General features: G+C 40.4%; 1 protein-coding gene across 2 annotated transcripts in view; it reads left to right on the top strand.

The window, feature by feature from the left end:
* The window catches only part of NAV2 (neuron navigator 2), a 213,386-nt gene that overhangs the window by 35,571 nt on the left and 161,795 nt on the right, over positions 1-16,020 (top strand). The window lies entirely within an intron of this gene.

Below are 16,020 nucleotides of genomic sequence, written 5' to 3' on the forward strand. Positions count from 1 at the left end.
TTTTTCCTGCTATTGTATCAGTAAAAACATGTTAACTAACCTGTCAGTATGTTACTGGCAGTAGATAACCTTTCCAGGCTGGGTTTTCTTTTGTGATTTGGTCGGTTTGTGTTAGATTGGGGTCTTTTTGGTGTTTGGGTTTGTTTTGTTTTGTTGTTTGTTTTTTTTTTTTTCTTTTTTGTTTGTTCATTTGGTTTTTTTAGCTCATAAGAAACTAATGAAAGAAAACCCTATATATGTGTTCTCAAGATGAAACATTCTGTGCCTGACATGGTGTAATAAATGACCCCAGGATAAGCCTGTATTGAAAGATTTGTTTCTTTGAATGGAGTAAAAGGAACTTGACTGAAGAGCCACAGTAATGTCAGCAGAGGCTGTAGCATTTTATTGTGAAATGTACCATAATAGTGTTTCAAAAACTGGTTTTAGATGCACAAAAATTCGAGCGTTTTAGGTTTTTATTGATGTAGTTTATTTGTAACTTCTGTACCTTTTGTCTTTTCTCATTTGAGATCAGACTTATGGATTATACAGAGCTGGAGAAAACTGAAGGCTGCTCAGCTTTTGCTGTCAACTTTATTTTTTCAGTTTCTGTTTTCAGTTTAAAAAATTGAATGGTACTTACTATTAAGCAGATATAATTCTTTCATGACTTTTCTCTCCCCATAATTATTTTGAGCTTTGATTTTAAAATGTTGAACAACATGAGAGAAAAGAAAGGTCCGTGTATTTGCACAAGCACTTAATATTTGTGCTGTCACCTTTGAGCAGGACCAAATTCTCATTTCCACAGCCACAGGACGGCTCTGGGTGTGGATGCCCCTTAGTGTTTCTATCCTTGCCCTTGCTCCATAGGAGACCCTGAGATCCAAGGAGCAGGAAAATTGCTCCTGCTGAAGGGCAGGAGGTGCAGGAGGAGATGGACCATGTCCATATGGGCTGGGAAAAAAGGAATGGCTCCTGCTCTGCACCTCCCCAAACATGTGCCAGGGTGAGTGGTGCCAGCTGGATCAGCAGCTGAGGTTTGCACAAGTTAACAGGCCCTAAGCTGGGTAAACCACTGGATTTTTAAAACATGTTCATGCAAAAAAAAAAAAAAAGGGGGGGGGGGGGGAGGAAAACGTTATTCTTGTGAAATAGTGAGCTAATTCAAAATTTTCTCTGTGAAGAGAGTCTTAAAAAGTTTATCTCTATGTGTAAAATTTCAGTCCTGGTTTACATCTGACTTCTCCTTCTATTAAACATTTCCCTTTAATTCTCTTATCTCTGTGTGCCTTCTGGGCTGGTGTGGAGAATACAGCAAAGGGAACATACTTATTTGGAAGAAACACTTCATTCTGGAAGAGATTTTCAAGTGCTTAACTTAAAAACTGAGAGAGAAGAATTGACTGGGCTGATAAGAGATTTGCAAAGTTATGATTTGATAGGCCTATTTTTGCTAGCTGATTTAGCAATACTTTTCATTAAGGGAAAAAATTCCTGCAGTTCCCAAAGCTTTTGCCATCTCTGGTAGTGCTTATAAGCAGTTTATTGGAATGATCATAGCATTATCTTGCAGCTGACTATTGACTTGGTGTTGGAATTGGATCATAGTCTGTTACCCAGCTTTTCCAAGCCAAAAAGTGTGGAACTTCAGCCAGTTGTTAGATGTCCAGATTGAAGGCTTAGTTGCTGGCACTCTACAGAGATTAAAATAAATAGTAAAGTATAATCCAGTGTTTCATAGGATAGGATCTGTCTGAAAAAGGCTGTTGCATGAAATCATACATTCCCCACACTTCTGTTTAATCACACAGCTAAGGAAATGTTCTTTTGCCACAGAGGCCTGTGAGCAGACAATGTGTTGTGGCAAGAGCACACACCTCTTTTCCCGAGGATCAGTCAGGAAGAAGTCAGGAGAGGACAACAGAACTGTGACCTGCAGCATCATAAGGCTGTGCAAAAGGCAGACCTGTTCCTGCCAGGTGTCAGGAGAGATAAGGAGCTGTGAAAGCACTGAAACTATCAGGAGGCAGGTGAAACCTCACCCACAATCTTACACACACTTGTGGTATCACTTACAAAAGATCAGTGCAAAGGAAAAAAGGCCTGTTGGGTTGACCATGATAGAGAAAAATCTGTTTTCTTGGTACTCCTAACCAGGAAAAAAAAAAAAAAGGACAATGTGGGCATGTGAGTATTCTCTGTATAGACATCAAAATACAGCAGGGTTCTCCTATCACCACAGCAGGAACTGAAACAAGCTCTCTTTCAAAGAGGGAAGCTCCACACACCTTCTAGGAGTGACTTGGATCATTTATGACAGCACTTGTATCACACAATTAAATTCCCAGATACAAGTGTGTGTGTGCATACACGTGCCAGGGACAACCCAGCACAGTGTGCATTTTTTCTGTACAATACACAGATATTTAAATATTATAAAAATCTAAATATCTTAAATTGTATTATGTCACTGTCATATTTTCTGGAGAAATCCATTTGCCCAGGATTCTTCTCCTGGGAAGCAGAGAAGCCTCAGAGAAAAATGAAAATAATAATTATCTGATTGCTGCTCCTGTGTTTTGCTGCTTTGGAATGTGGTTGGAGAGTGTTTATCCAACAGGTGCATGTTTGATTGGTTTCATGTGAATTGTTTTGAGTCAATGACCAATCACCAACAGCTATGTTGGGACTCTGGAAGCAGTCACAAGTTTTTATTATCATTCTTCGTAACCTTCTGTCTGTATCCTTTCTCTATTCTTTAGTATAGCATAATATAATATATAATATAATAAATATAATATAATAATAAATTAGCCTTCTAAGAACATGGAGTCAGATTCATCAGTTCCTCCTTCGTCCTGGAGACCCAGCAAATGCCACAGTATTAGTTATGTAAGGAGTTGATGTCATTACAGAAATCAAAATAAGTTGAAAACAAACACATGAAAATGACTTAATGTGCATATTCAGATATTTATATCTTAAGATAAATAAATGCTGTATTATAACTGCTTTGTTACAAACTATGCATGCCACATTTCAATGCAGATATCATTTAAAAAATCCTTATGTAAAGAGTTTCAGAAATGGAAATCTAAAAATATACATAGATGATGTATGTTGCTTGGTTTAGGCTTTCTGAAATATTCCAGATTAATATGTTTGTCTGTCTCAATTTAGAATTCACGTGTAGAGGTTTGAGCCTCATTTAATTCTGTTCTGGGATTAAGGCAGTAAACAGACTGGAAAGGGATTTGAGGTAGGTGATCCTTCAAAAAGCATTCCTGTTCTGGTACAGGATGCATTTTAGGATTGCAGCTTGATTTTGGCTTATTTACTTCTTTCCCTCATAGGACACTGAGGAATGATTAAAAATTCCATACACTTTTCTAAAAGCCTTACTATTTCTTTTACTCCCTGTTGTATGTGGTTTTGTGCAAAGTCTTGCTCTGCAGTCATCTTATCCCACACAGGGATAGATGCAGATGGTATTTCATAGCATGTGAGAATGAGGGTTTCTTGTTTTAATCAATGTCAGACTTCACTGTTACGGTGTTCTGATTAGTGTAACAATTTCATTATTTCCATGGCTATAAAATCTGAAAACCACTTGGCTTGCAATGGTGCTTGGTGGAAAGATGCCCCTGATTCTCCTCCAGCCTCATCTGCTCTGACTTCACAGCCTGTTTGTGTGCCTTTGGGGGGATGCTGCCAGCACGTCTGCTGGCTGCTCTGTTCCTCCTCCTCAGTGTTCTGGGCAAAGAACCTCTTACTATGAAGTTCAAATAAACATAGTTCTAAGAGTTTTCTTTCACAAGACTTTCTCCTGATTTCCAAGGTAATTTTCTGTACCATTTCTGCTCTGAATTCTTCCTTCTTGAATACAGGTGGCAAGAATGACATGAGATGTTTCAGGTGAAGTCTTCCCAGGGCATTACACATTGCACAAGGGTTTTAATATGTCCTTAATTTAAAAATTTTGCATGTGAGTAAGGATTAAGTCTGTCACGCTACCAGTACTTGCCTTCTTTTATTAGCAGACAGTTCATTATTAGGGCCATCATGCTGAGGCCGTGGCTGCTCAGATGACTTTTCTGTCTGAAAAATCTTACTTCAAACACACTTGTTTATTGTTGTAGTGGATTTGCTTTTTTATTTTGAAATGACAAACATAAATTCCTTATAGATTATCTGTGCAGCTGCTAATTTTATTATAACCATCCTAATCTTGTTGGCTAAGAATCATGACCCTACAGAACTTTTATCAGGGTGAGTACTGTTAAAGTGAAGGAGAGAGGATGGTTTTGGTGGGGAAGGGTTTAACGAGGCTTCTGAACTAAGCAATAGTTGTATATCTCTTTTCTTTTTTTTTTTTTTTTTTCCATCAGTATCTTTTACAATGAAGCCCTGGAGAGCTTCTAGAGCACTCCTGAGTATCCGGTTTCAGTGGTGGAGTGGTGTCAGTGTTCTGGCATCTCACCCTTGTGCCCACACTGGAATGTGATAATGATCACCTGTGAAACAGTTGGCCATTGTAAGGCAATGGATTTTCTCCTCTCTGCTCTGCATTCAGAGATCTGCCATGCCGGCTGTTTCCTTTTTGAAAGAAATCTTTGGAGATTTTTTTGGTGGTTTTTTGGTGTTGAGGTTTTTTTGTTGTTGTTGTTGTTTTTTGTTTGGTTTTTTTGGTTTTTGGTTTTTTTTTTTTTTTTTTGATGACCAAAATGCAGGTAAATAATCTGGGATCAGAATTCTCCACCAGTGGATTCAGTACAGGGCATGTGAAAAGACCAGCACTTCCAAAGGCTTACCTGACTGTGGCTTGGTTTTGGCAGAGACTTCCAAAACCATGCAGGTGCTGCTTTGTTCTCTTGTGATACATGCCTTAGGATTCAGAAGGTAGAAATATCATTTGTTGTTTGATTTTGGTTTAAGACATTGCAGTGGAGCATTTCCATTAGGAGAGGGTCCATGATGCAGGATACTGGGATTGATGAGATGAGATGTCTGTGGGGAACAAGTAATCTGTTCTGGCCTTCTGTGGAAACATTTTCATGACTAAATACGGATTCAGGAGGCAAATTTGTGCCCTTTTGAAAAACTTTATTTAAATTTTAAGTAGATTGCCTAGATGGATTTACTAGATCACAACCAAGTTGCGTGAGGTGTTGCTGAAACTTAAAGTGGCAGCTCTTGTTCTGGAGGTGTGCAGTATAAACATGTCTAAGAATTATTACCTAAATAAGACAAGGAGTGGGAGGGGTGACAGGCATAGAGAGATTTACTCAGTGCTGAAAAAGTCCTTTTCAAGGAATAAAAGGAAACACACCTGCCAGTCTGGGTAGCTTAGTCTCTTGTAAATATGATTTTTTTCATGTGTCATTTCAACACTCTGTGTTTAAAATACTGCAAATATTGCCTGGTTGGCTTTTTCCCATGTTGAGAGAGAATGGATGTATTTAATTAGGTTCCTTGCCCTCACATCCACATCCAGTTCTGTCTCTGTCCCCATATAACCTGTCCTTAACTGATTAACAGCTCCAGCACAGAATGGCCCTTGCTGCCAGGGGAGAAAGCCATCAGGTTTCTCACTTCCTTTAATGCTTTTGTATGGTGTGCTATTTGATTTTCCCATTCTGGAGTGGGCGATGCCAAATGCCATTTCTACTCAGCAAGGCTGGAGAAGATGGGTGTGCTCTTGGGGGAAGGTGGGTGCTGATGGGAGAAGCTGAAATCCTTGTTTTGGGAGAAGCAAGCATAATGGTGCTGCTGATTGTTGGGTCATTTTGGGACCTGTTCTGCCAAGGCCAGGTGATGTCCCCATGAGCTGTGAGAGGCTTTGCTCCCCTGCACTGGAGATCACCTCCTCCCTTGATGTACTGGGGTGTAAGGTGACTCCACCAAGCAGGCAAGAAAGTTCATACAGACTTGAGTGGGTGCTTGGGAGGCCTTCCTGTAAGATTATACACTTTGTACACAAATAGAAGTACACAGAAATATACTTCAGGTCTCTTTGAGCTAAAGAGAAAATGCTTAATAATAATGCTTAATAATTTAGTTTGTACTCAGAGATAAAACAGTACCCTTAATCCAAACTGCATGAAAGCAATAGTTTACTTTTTATGATGTACTTAATGTTAGGCTGGCTATTCATCCACAAGCAAATATTTTTGTTTGATAAAATAAAGATCCTTTAATGTAATTTTGAAGGCAGAGCGATTGGCTATGTGTGTTTAACAATAATGTGAATGGGGCCATGTGTTGGGTTCAATTTGGTGTCAGCTGTTCATTGCTGATCTTTGACTGGTTAATTTAATGTTCTCTGACGTTTGCTCAACAAGCTTTTTTGTTGATTTGCTTTTTTTCTTTTTCACTGACAAGTGATTGCCAGTGAATTGACTGATGAGAGAATAAGGGAGTCTCGAGGTGGTGTAAAGCAGCAAAGAGATACATTTGGGAACCATGGATCATTTGCTGAACCGAGGAAAGGAGAGGAAAATTTTTAACCTTGTATAAAAATTATGGTTTATTACTTTGTTAGACATCTGCTTTCCTGATGCTAATTGTGTTTAATCCTTCTTGGGGGTGGAGGTTGGTCTCAGGGCTTCTCAGTACTTTCACAGGTCTGCCAGTCTTAGCTGCCCTCATGGAAATATCAGGCTGCTAATCTGATCTTCGGGTTATTTGCTTTTTGATACAAGCATCTGCAGAGAGCTGGGAGAACAAAATGTTGTCAGTGCAAAGCAGGTGTCATTAAAAATGTGCAAAGCCCTCCCCTAACCCTTATCCTTTATCCAAGCTTTGTCACATCCTAGTTTATATAAAGAGCAAACATAAAGGATCACACTAAATAGACACAAGTGTTTAAAACACTACAAAAAACTCATTTAGACCATCAGAATACTTTAACGTGCTATTTCCTACTACTTATACTAAAAAAAAGGAAAAATGGGTAGTGTAGAAATAGAGGAACAGATGTACTAAATAGAGTTATATTGTCTGTAAATGCTTAGTTCAGAATGTGTTGCTGAGAGGTGGACAAATGTCAGCACACAAAACTGCACAGACTTAGTCCCTTAGCCCATGGAGAAGCCTGATTTAGTGTACCAAACAGCAGCAGTATTCCATGCTGGGTTTTATACCACATGGACTCTTGGGGCTTTTTTCACTTGTTTGATTTGTGCAACTCAATATCTCAGTATGTAAGACTGCTCATTTTTCAAGTAATCCTGATTTTTGCCAGTTCTTGCTTAAGCTAGTTCATACTCAATAATTATTTCTTTGGCCAACTGTGTTGTCGTAGTAGTAGTAGTAAATTTTTCCCTTATGCACTAATAAAATGAGGTTTGAGGACCTCATGCCAAAACATGCATCCTTCAAATCCTCTAGGAGCTTCTGAATCATAATAAAGAGATCTGTATCTTTTGAAGGCACTACTGTTCCAACTCACTAATATTCTTTACAGTGTGTGCTGGGAAATGTTAGTTCCTGGTGTTCCTCTGTGCTCTTCAGAAGTACCTCTGTGTGCAGCTCTGAGTAAATCTGTGAACTTCTCATGTTTTAAAAGCTAAATTGTGCTCTGATTTGCTTGGTTTTTTCTTCAGGATCTCTTAGATAGCGTTGTGGTGAGAGAGGATGAGCTGACAGTAATTCCCCTAAGGATCCATTTCTCCCAACACCTCCTGGAGATATAAATTTGCCCTGTGGAGCAGAGCAGCTGCTGCCTTAGTCAGCTCCAATATAGTTCACTAAGATGTTTTCTCGTTATTGGCCTTTGTGTCAGAGTCACTCTGATGGGGATGAGCCTGCACTCCCTTGAATGTCCCTGGAAGTGTCACCTCCTTAAAATGATGTCCATGTTTGAGAGCAGTGGGGCTGGCCCTGAACCACTGATTGTCATCTGCATGGACCTGTCCTCCCAATGTTCCCAGGGTGTCACAGCCTGTATTCCATGCAAGGATTTGTCACTTTGCTGGGGCTGCTGTGCATGTTCTAGTTCCAGATATAGCCACGGGTGAAAGGCTGATGATGCCTGGCAGTCTTGCTCCTCGAGAGTCCAGCAGTGATGGCTCAGGAGAAAACCTTCCCAGATACCTCCTGCAGGTTATTTGTGGAGATAAAAATGAGTTTGTAACCTCATAATCGTTGTGGGATTGCATAAACAGAATTTTCAACAAAAGTGTTGCCAAGGGTATAAAACAAACACTGCAAAAATGACAGCTCTAGGAAATTCAGCAATAGAATTGTTTTGTTCAAAAAACACCAAAAAATCAGACAAAAAAACCCACTCACAAAACCAGACAAACCTCAAACAAGAAACCAACCCCAAAACCAAGTGGTGAGCTGCTCTTTCTTTCAGGTTGTTGTAATAGTAGCTTTAATTTTCATTCACAACTCAACCATTTCCTCACAGTTTAATCAATTTGTTGCAATTTAGCTTTTAGATGATGCTCTTAAGCCTGCCTTTTGCAAAAAGTGACTTGTAACCTAAAATCTCAATATAGTGCTACAACAGCTGCTGCAGCATTCTTTTTTCCTTTTAAAATTTTCTTTTTTTGGCTTATTTCCGAAGTTTTAAGATTACAGAGCTCGAACTGTAGTTAACAAAGAACCAGGTAAGTAACTGTATTGCTATAAATAATAGTTGTTCAATCTGGATAACAGGCAGCCAGTCCTGATAGCTCTTTTTTCCCTTTTTCCCCCTCCTAGTATTAGTAATCTCTGTGGTTAATTTCTGAATCAACATTTAATATGGGTGCATAATCCACTTTTTTGTTTTCTTCTTCTTTTTCAAACTGGCAGCATGCTCTTTGTTCTGCATTCCTCCAACCCTTGCTCCAGGCAGAAGAGAATAGCTGATGTTGCTGATGTCCCTAAGCCTTGTGTGGAGGATCTGTCCTTCCAATGATTGCCAGTAAATTGCTCTGATTTTATCTGCAACTAAGCCACTACTCTTACCTGATGTTATTTTAAACCATGCTTACTTTCATACAGAGGTGGGCTTTCATCTGCATCCTGTGGGAACATTTGACCAGTCTGTAGCATGGATCAAAATGAATGGTCTCACCCGAAGGAAAACTGAGCATTTACCAAGTTGTTGTGGTTTTTTTTAAAATGAGGTCAAATGTTTGATTTCTATGAATCCCAGTAAAATGACCACAAGGATTAGTTGCAGGAGTTTATAACCTGTAAATTCCATATAATTTTTCTTCTTGCTAAACCTTTTCCTCAGCTAATATTAGCAATGTAAGTTTGCTGGAGTAACACTTTCTTAGGTGTAGGTGTTCAGGCAAAAGCAGGACTAAATGCAGGATATCAAACAGAGAAAGGGACTGTGTAGGTGTGTGTAAAATTACATTTGAATTTGAGTGATGGAGGCTCCAGTGAGGATAGGCTGCTGTCATTGCCTTGTGCTTTCTAAATTTTCCAGAGCTTGCAGGTCTTTTGATCATCCTCCTTGCTGCCTTATAATTCTTGAAGGACTTTTAATAATAATAGAAGTATTTCAACCGTCTGCATTTTAAAAAGGGATGTACGAAGAAAAATCATAAGGAACTGATAATAGTCTTAGCCTGGTGTAGGTCTGTTTAATGGAAACATTAAACAGCATTCCATGCTGTTTAATGGAAATTCCCATTAAATATCTTTATGTTAAAACTCTTTCTGCTGGAAATAGATGAAGCCTACAGTTGATCTGCCTCGTGACAGTTCTATTAAAGGACTGTGCTATATATATGTATATATATTTCTGTAGAAGGCTTCAGAAGCAGTGCAAGAATTATTCCTTTTGGTTGAATGATTTTTTCAGGAAGGTACAGGAGGCCTATAAGTGGATGATGGCTGTGTGAGGAGGCTCTCAGAGATGCCCAAATCTCCTGTACCTGTGGGAATTGTGCCTGTACTGTCACTTCCTGATCAGCCATAAAATATATTTTTAAATTATTAATTCTGATCTATTGTAAGTTTTACTTTACCAGATTTTTGGGGTTTTTTTAATGTAAAATGAGGTGTTAAAAGTTCAGTATCAGAATTTCTAACAAAACCCTACAGGCGTTGATTTTAGTTGCCAGATCAATGAAAGCACAGGCTGGTGTCACTTCAGTGAACCTCTCTAATTAGGAGCATAGGATTTGCCATCACAGATGAGGCCAGTGGTTTTGTGAGTCTATGAGCATCCTGCCTGCAGCAGTGCCCACCAGCTGGCTCTGGTGGAAGTGGCATCCCCCCTCCCTCCTTCCCCAACAAGGCATAAGGTCAATGGGAAATGAAAAAGCAGAATTTTCCTCTTGTATCATGCAGGGAATCATTCTTCATCCCAAAGGCAGTGAATTGGTAACTGGGGTCTTGGCCAGACTGCCTGTAAGTGGCCTTCAGGGATAAGATTACTAATTGTTTATATAGTGCTAAGCTAAACTTAGCTACAGAGGTTTGCTCCTTCCCATTAGGAGGGGTATTCCTTAATTATTTATAAATAAAGAAGTACATTTGATTGAGAAGGTCTTTGTGACACAGACTGTAGTGGAGAAGGGAGAACTAAAATTTTTTCTGTAACATCTGCACTCTAGAGCTTTTTTTCCTATATTCCCTTAGTCTGCATCATAGCTGGGGACATTGCCTTTCTCTGCCCCTTTAAATCTGATCTAGTGCCAAGTGTGTAGCTTTATCTATTGCCAATTTTCTTCTGTCTAATTGGCATATAGATCATGGTACAGAAATTACTCCCAGCCTCCTAAATGGAGGCAGGAGGAACTAAGCTGGAAGCAGGGTCAGCATTGACAATTTAATGTAATTTAGAAAGTTATCAGCCAGTGGGAGATTCAGTTAGATTTGTATCTGTGAAACAGATGGCCAACTGCAAGACCATTAGATTAGGTTTGCTATGTTTGTGGAAATTAATTCAGCACTTTATTTTTTTGTTTGGGGAAGGAAAAAAGAAACAACTTGTAAGTGCTTAGCAGGAACAATTTATAAAGATGACCTCATTTCCTGTAAAATATGGTGAACCCCTTGTGATCCCAGGTATGCAGGAGGCTTTTTTCTGTAGCCTGATTTTTGGGCTGTGTGGCAATATAGTGAATGACATAACAAAACCAAAAATGCTTCCACCTATGTATAGATGGTTGTTCGTATATTCAAATGCAAGAATTTTACCTCAAGATCTCATTAACAAAACTTTTAGGGCCAGAGACCTATGTGGGCTGCATCCTCTCATCTGTATGTTGATACAAATATTTATTAATATTTCCTTTTTCTCTACTGAAAAGTGAGGACCAGATTTTAAAAATGCTGGAGATCTGGCACTAATTTAGTTTTTTTTAAACTATCTGAAGTTTTCTGAAAGATTGTTTTTTTTATTTTGATGGCTAGGAGGAAGATGAGCTCTAATGGGAAAAGCTGGGTCCTTCTGAGATTATTGGTCATTTTGTGTTTCTTTTGGGATGGAGTCTCTGCCACGCAAATTAATGCTCAGCTGTCACAAAATATTTTTCACTATCTTAAAAATGCAGCTTAAAGTAGGTCACACCTAGGATTTGTCTAGCCAACTGTCCCATTTCTGACAGTGCCCAGTAGCTGGAGGTGTGTTAGAAACATGGCCAGAATATAAAAAAAGTCTTTGGAAAGGTAATTGGCTCCTTCTTGTTCTTACTCTTATCATCAATAAGCTTTAGAAATAATGGAATTAATATGGAATTCTTTAACTACCAGCTTCAGTACTGTCCAGTTCTTCAGCGTTCCTGTTCAGAAGAGTTAAATGTGCGCTCAGTAACTGAGACCTGAGTACATGCTTGAAGCAATCATGTGGTCAAGTCCTTGCTCAAGTTTGGGTCTTGTTTCCTCCTTTTCCATCTCCAGATTTTGCATTGATCTTGCTTGGCAGATAAAGTGGTGAATTGTTGGCCTTCCTAGCTCAGCTGCAGTGATTTTTCATCCATGTGTTGGTTGCCTGTTGCTTTATGTCGTTCCAGGTGTCAGAGAGCTCTGCCTCTCGCCAGCTTCTGGCAGCCCCAGAGGCACTGCCTCTCCTGAAAAGCCTTGGACACTGAACTAAATTACATTTTCTGGAGTGAGGGAGGAAGTGCAGCTGACTTTTACTCTTTTTTGAGTGGCATTAGATGCTCTGTTTGTGGGAGAGGAGGATATTTGGCTGGTGACTGCAGTGTTGATATGGACTGAGCCTACCCAGGCCCTGGTTTTGAAGTCTCATTTTTGTCCATCAAGCACTAAGCAGACCCAAAAGGAAATGTTGGCTGGTCCTTCTTGGCTAAAAGAGGGCTAGGATTTGCTGTGAGACCAAGGCCAATTTCTGTAATTCCCTAATCCCCACAGCAAACTGATTTTGTTAAAAATTAAGAAAAGCTTTTGCAATGTTTCCTGGCCTCGGTGTTTGGATCAGATAACTTTCATCTTCATACACTGCTAGGAGTTGAAAGGGTTTAGTATGACGTGCCTTAGAAACCAATTTTATTTTTACTTGGAGTGGCTTCACATCTGTGAAAGTTGTTTTGATGAATTAATCTTCTAAGCAATCAAGAGAAAATGGAATAGAGGAGTGACTTTGTTCTTAAAATGCTACATGGCAAATCAGGTTCCATTTCCAGCCCTCTTCAGATTATTATCTCCTGGAATCTTTTCCTTGCCCTTTGTTTCTCAGAGTCCAATCCAGCAGTGATGGTTCATCTGTTCTGATCCCTCCTGCAGCCATGGCTCTCTGCCCAGAGGAGATGATACTGCAAACACACAGATTTGTGACCCCAGGTGAAAAATACCAATGAAATTACAGCAGCTGTTTGGATCAGTCTCTCATATCTTTTCCAAATGGAGAAAATGAATCTGTCTTTATTAGAAAAGTTTAGAAGACACATTTAGTGTCACAAGCCAAGGGTACATGGAGTTTTGGGAACCGCTCACATTGAGTGTTGCGTGCTCACAGCAGAAGCTGTAAGGCTGTAGCACCCTGGAGTTAGAGCTTTCTCCCATCTTCAGTGGTCAGAGTTTTGGGGGGAACACGTGCAAACTCCCCCCTTCTCCCACTCAGCCTGTCTGCATTGGCAGAGCTGTTGTTCACAGCACAGTCCTGAGCACATCAGAGCCTGTTTGGGTAAAGCAGCTCCTTCATGTCCCAGCTCCTTCATGTTCTCCTCAAACTCCATCAAAGCCCCTGTCGTCCCCCACCTCCCCAAAACAAACACCCCTTTGCTGGGGGGAGAGCTGATGTGGAGACACTGTGGCTCCCAGGCTGTTTGCTTTTCATGGAGCACTCAAAAGAGCCCCATGGATCTGACTCTGGCAGGCATGTGCCTTTTGAAAAATCAACAGTGAAAATGTCAGACATCTATCCTTCAGCTTGGCAAGAGGGGAGGTGAAGCAGCCGGCGCTTCTCACCTTGGCAGCATCGCCTGTGTTATTTTTTTTATTTTTTTTTTAATATAAAGAATTCCAGCCAAGCATCTTACAAGTGCCAATTCTCTGTATTTTTAAGGAATGCCAGCAACAGTGGTCAGGCCATGGAATTAAGGCTGACTTGCACATGGTGGGGTCTGGCCAGAGGGCAGGCAGCCCTTGCCCAGGTGGTCTCTGTCCATTCCAGGTCTCATTCAGCCTGATGCTTTTTAGCTTGCATTTGTAATGGCTAAAACCTTCAAATATGCTCTGGAGGTCTAAAAAGAGGTGTACCTGGTGGTTTTTGTCATGCAAAATCTTGGGTTCCCTTTCAGAGCATAAATTTCAGTAGATTTTAGAAGCATTTACAAGAAGGGGATTGTCTCTATAGTAGGTTAAAAGCCTCCTGATTGTGTAAAAAACCCCAAACAACCCAAAACAACAACAGAACAAAACAGTCAAACAAAACCCCAGCAATTTCTTTAATCATTCTTTTAATGCCTGCAGTGTCCAACGCAAAAGACCTGCCAAACTTTATTCTTGCTGTAAATAGCTTTGATACTGTAAAATATACTGATCCTGTTTGAAATTGATGCCAAACATTGGAATTCTGTGTTAGACACAGAGAGAAGGGAGCAGTGGGGGTGTAAGGGAAGAGCTGCAGGAGGGGTGGGATTTGTAAAGTTTGACTGTGTCAGAAATCTGAGCACTGTGCATGCGTGTCTTCAGCTAAAATTAACCACCCAAGCTTCACATGCCAGCATATATATAATCATTTAACTGTGGACCCCTTGAGAAGGAAGAGCAAGCTGGACTCCAGCAGATATATTCACATTAAATATGCCAATAAGTGGTATGACCTTCCAGGTCCCTGTTCGTGGGAGAAGTAAATTTTCCTGTGACCATTATAAAACAGTAAGCAGCTCTTGGCTCCTGGATCATGGCAGTGGTGCTGTTGAACAGTTACTAACTTCAGCCTTAGAAGTGTTATTTTGGTTTTGGTTTTTGTTTTTTTTTTTTTTTTTTCCTTTTCTTCTGCAGCTTCTTAGGATTTTCTGTGGTTTCTCTTTGGAGTAGAAATGTACCACCATTCCAGATAAGCCCTCTTCTCTTGCTGTTTGTGTGTGGTAGTAGATGTAAATGGGTATATTTTGTCTATGACAATTGTGATATTTGAAAATAGCTTGCTATGCACTTCAGGTGACTTTAGAAAACACTGAAAAAAAATAGTGCATTTGCTGCTTTTGTTCTCTGAGGTAGATGATAATTTGTTGGTGTGAGATGAGTTCAGTTGTTTCACTGCAGCCAAATGTGACTGGGAGTGGGTTTTGCCAATCAGCTCAGCAAACTGAACTCTATTTCACTTTGGGGTCCGCCAAGGAATCGCTGCAGGTGTGAGTGCAATCTCATTTTATTCAGGACTTGGTGGGGGTTTTTGCAAGGGGGAATCAGAGAGTGGCACCTGCTTGGCATGGTGTGTGTGGCTCCAGCTTGACAGGGATGTGTGGATGGATAATGGGAGCATTGAGGGTGCAGCATGCCGGATGCCAGCACAGTCACTGTCCTTGCTTCACCTTGGAGGCTGCTCCACAGGAAACTGCTGCTCTGCTGTGAAATATCCAGCCCTCTGTGTAGGCAACACCTGTCAGTGACAGGGTTCAGAAGCTTTGCAGCTGGGGTGAAAAAAAGGAATTCTCTCTTTTGCTCCTCTTTTATATTAAATGTAGTCAAATATTCAGTGGGGAAAGAGTAGGAAAGGTGCCAGCTGGGCAATTGAAAGCACGATGCTTGTTAAGTATCCACCAAAGATCTGCTCTAAACACACTCAGTGCCTGCTCTGAAGTGTTCACAGTCCAAGGCTCTATTCCTGGAAAGGTTGCAGGCCTGCTAAAATTGACACATATGCTTGGCTCTGTGTGCTGTGAGTCAGCCCATTGCTTTTGAATAGTAGTCATATGCATGAGAAAAGCCCTCCTCAGCTGGGAATAAGGCTTTAAAGAGAGAGAAATAAGTAGTCCCAGTGGTGTTTAAATTATCCATTTATCTATTTAACTTCCAAGGGCTAATTTATGTACACAAGTGTCCAGTAAGATGTAATATTCAGAAGAATATCCTCACCAGCTGGGTAATAAGTCAAAGCAGTTGCAACAAACACTTGCACATCTGAGTAGAATGAATAATTTAGTTGGGTTGCCTTAAGAAATTAAAAAAAAAAGAAGCAGAGTTATCTCTCTTTCCCCAGAAATGTGGGAATTGCAGATGGTTGTAGGTCAATTCTCAATAGTTGATGATAACTCCAAAGTTCCAGCACTTTGGGTCATTGAGAGTCCTGGCATCATGTTAGGTACTAATTGGTAGGTCTATGTGCATATGTGTGTGACAGCTGTGTTTAGGGGATTGCAAATCATAAACCAGAGAGTGGTTTGGGTTGGAAGGGACCTTAAAGATGATCTCATTCCACCCCCCTGCCATGGGCAGGGACACTCTCCACCAGAGCAGGTCACTCAAAGCCCCATCCAGCCTGTTGTCCATAGGTGACATTCCAGGAAGGCAATTCTGCTGTCTCACGTGCCTGCTGAAGGGAATCCACCTGCAATTCAGCCCATCACTGCCTCAGGCTTGGAGTTTCCCGTGGTTTCCTCCCTCTATTAGCTG

The sequence above is a fragment of the Molothrus aeneus genome, chromosome 6, assembly GCF_037042795.1.
Source record: "Molothrus aeneus isolate 106 chromosome 6, BPBGC_Maene_1.0, whole genome shotgun sequence".
NCBI classification, from domain to species: domain Eukaryota; kingdom Metazoa; phylum Chordata; class Aves; order Passeriformes; family Icteridae; genus Molothrus; species Molothrus aeneus.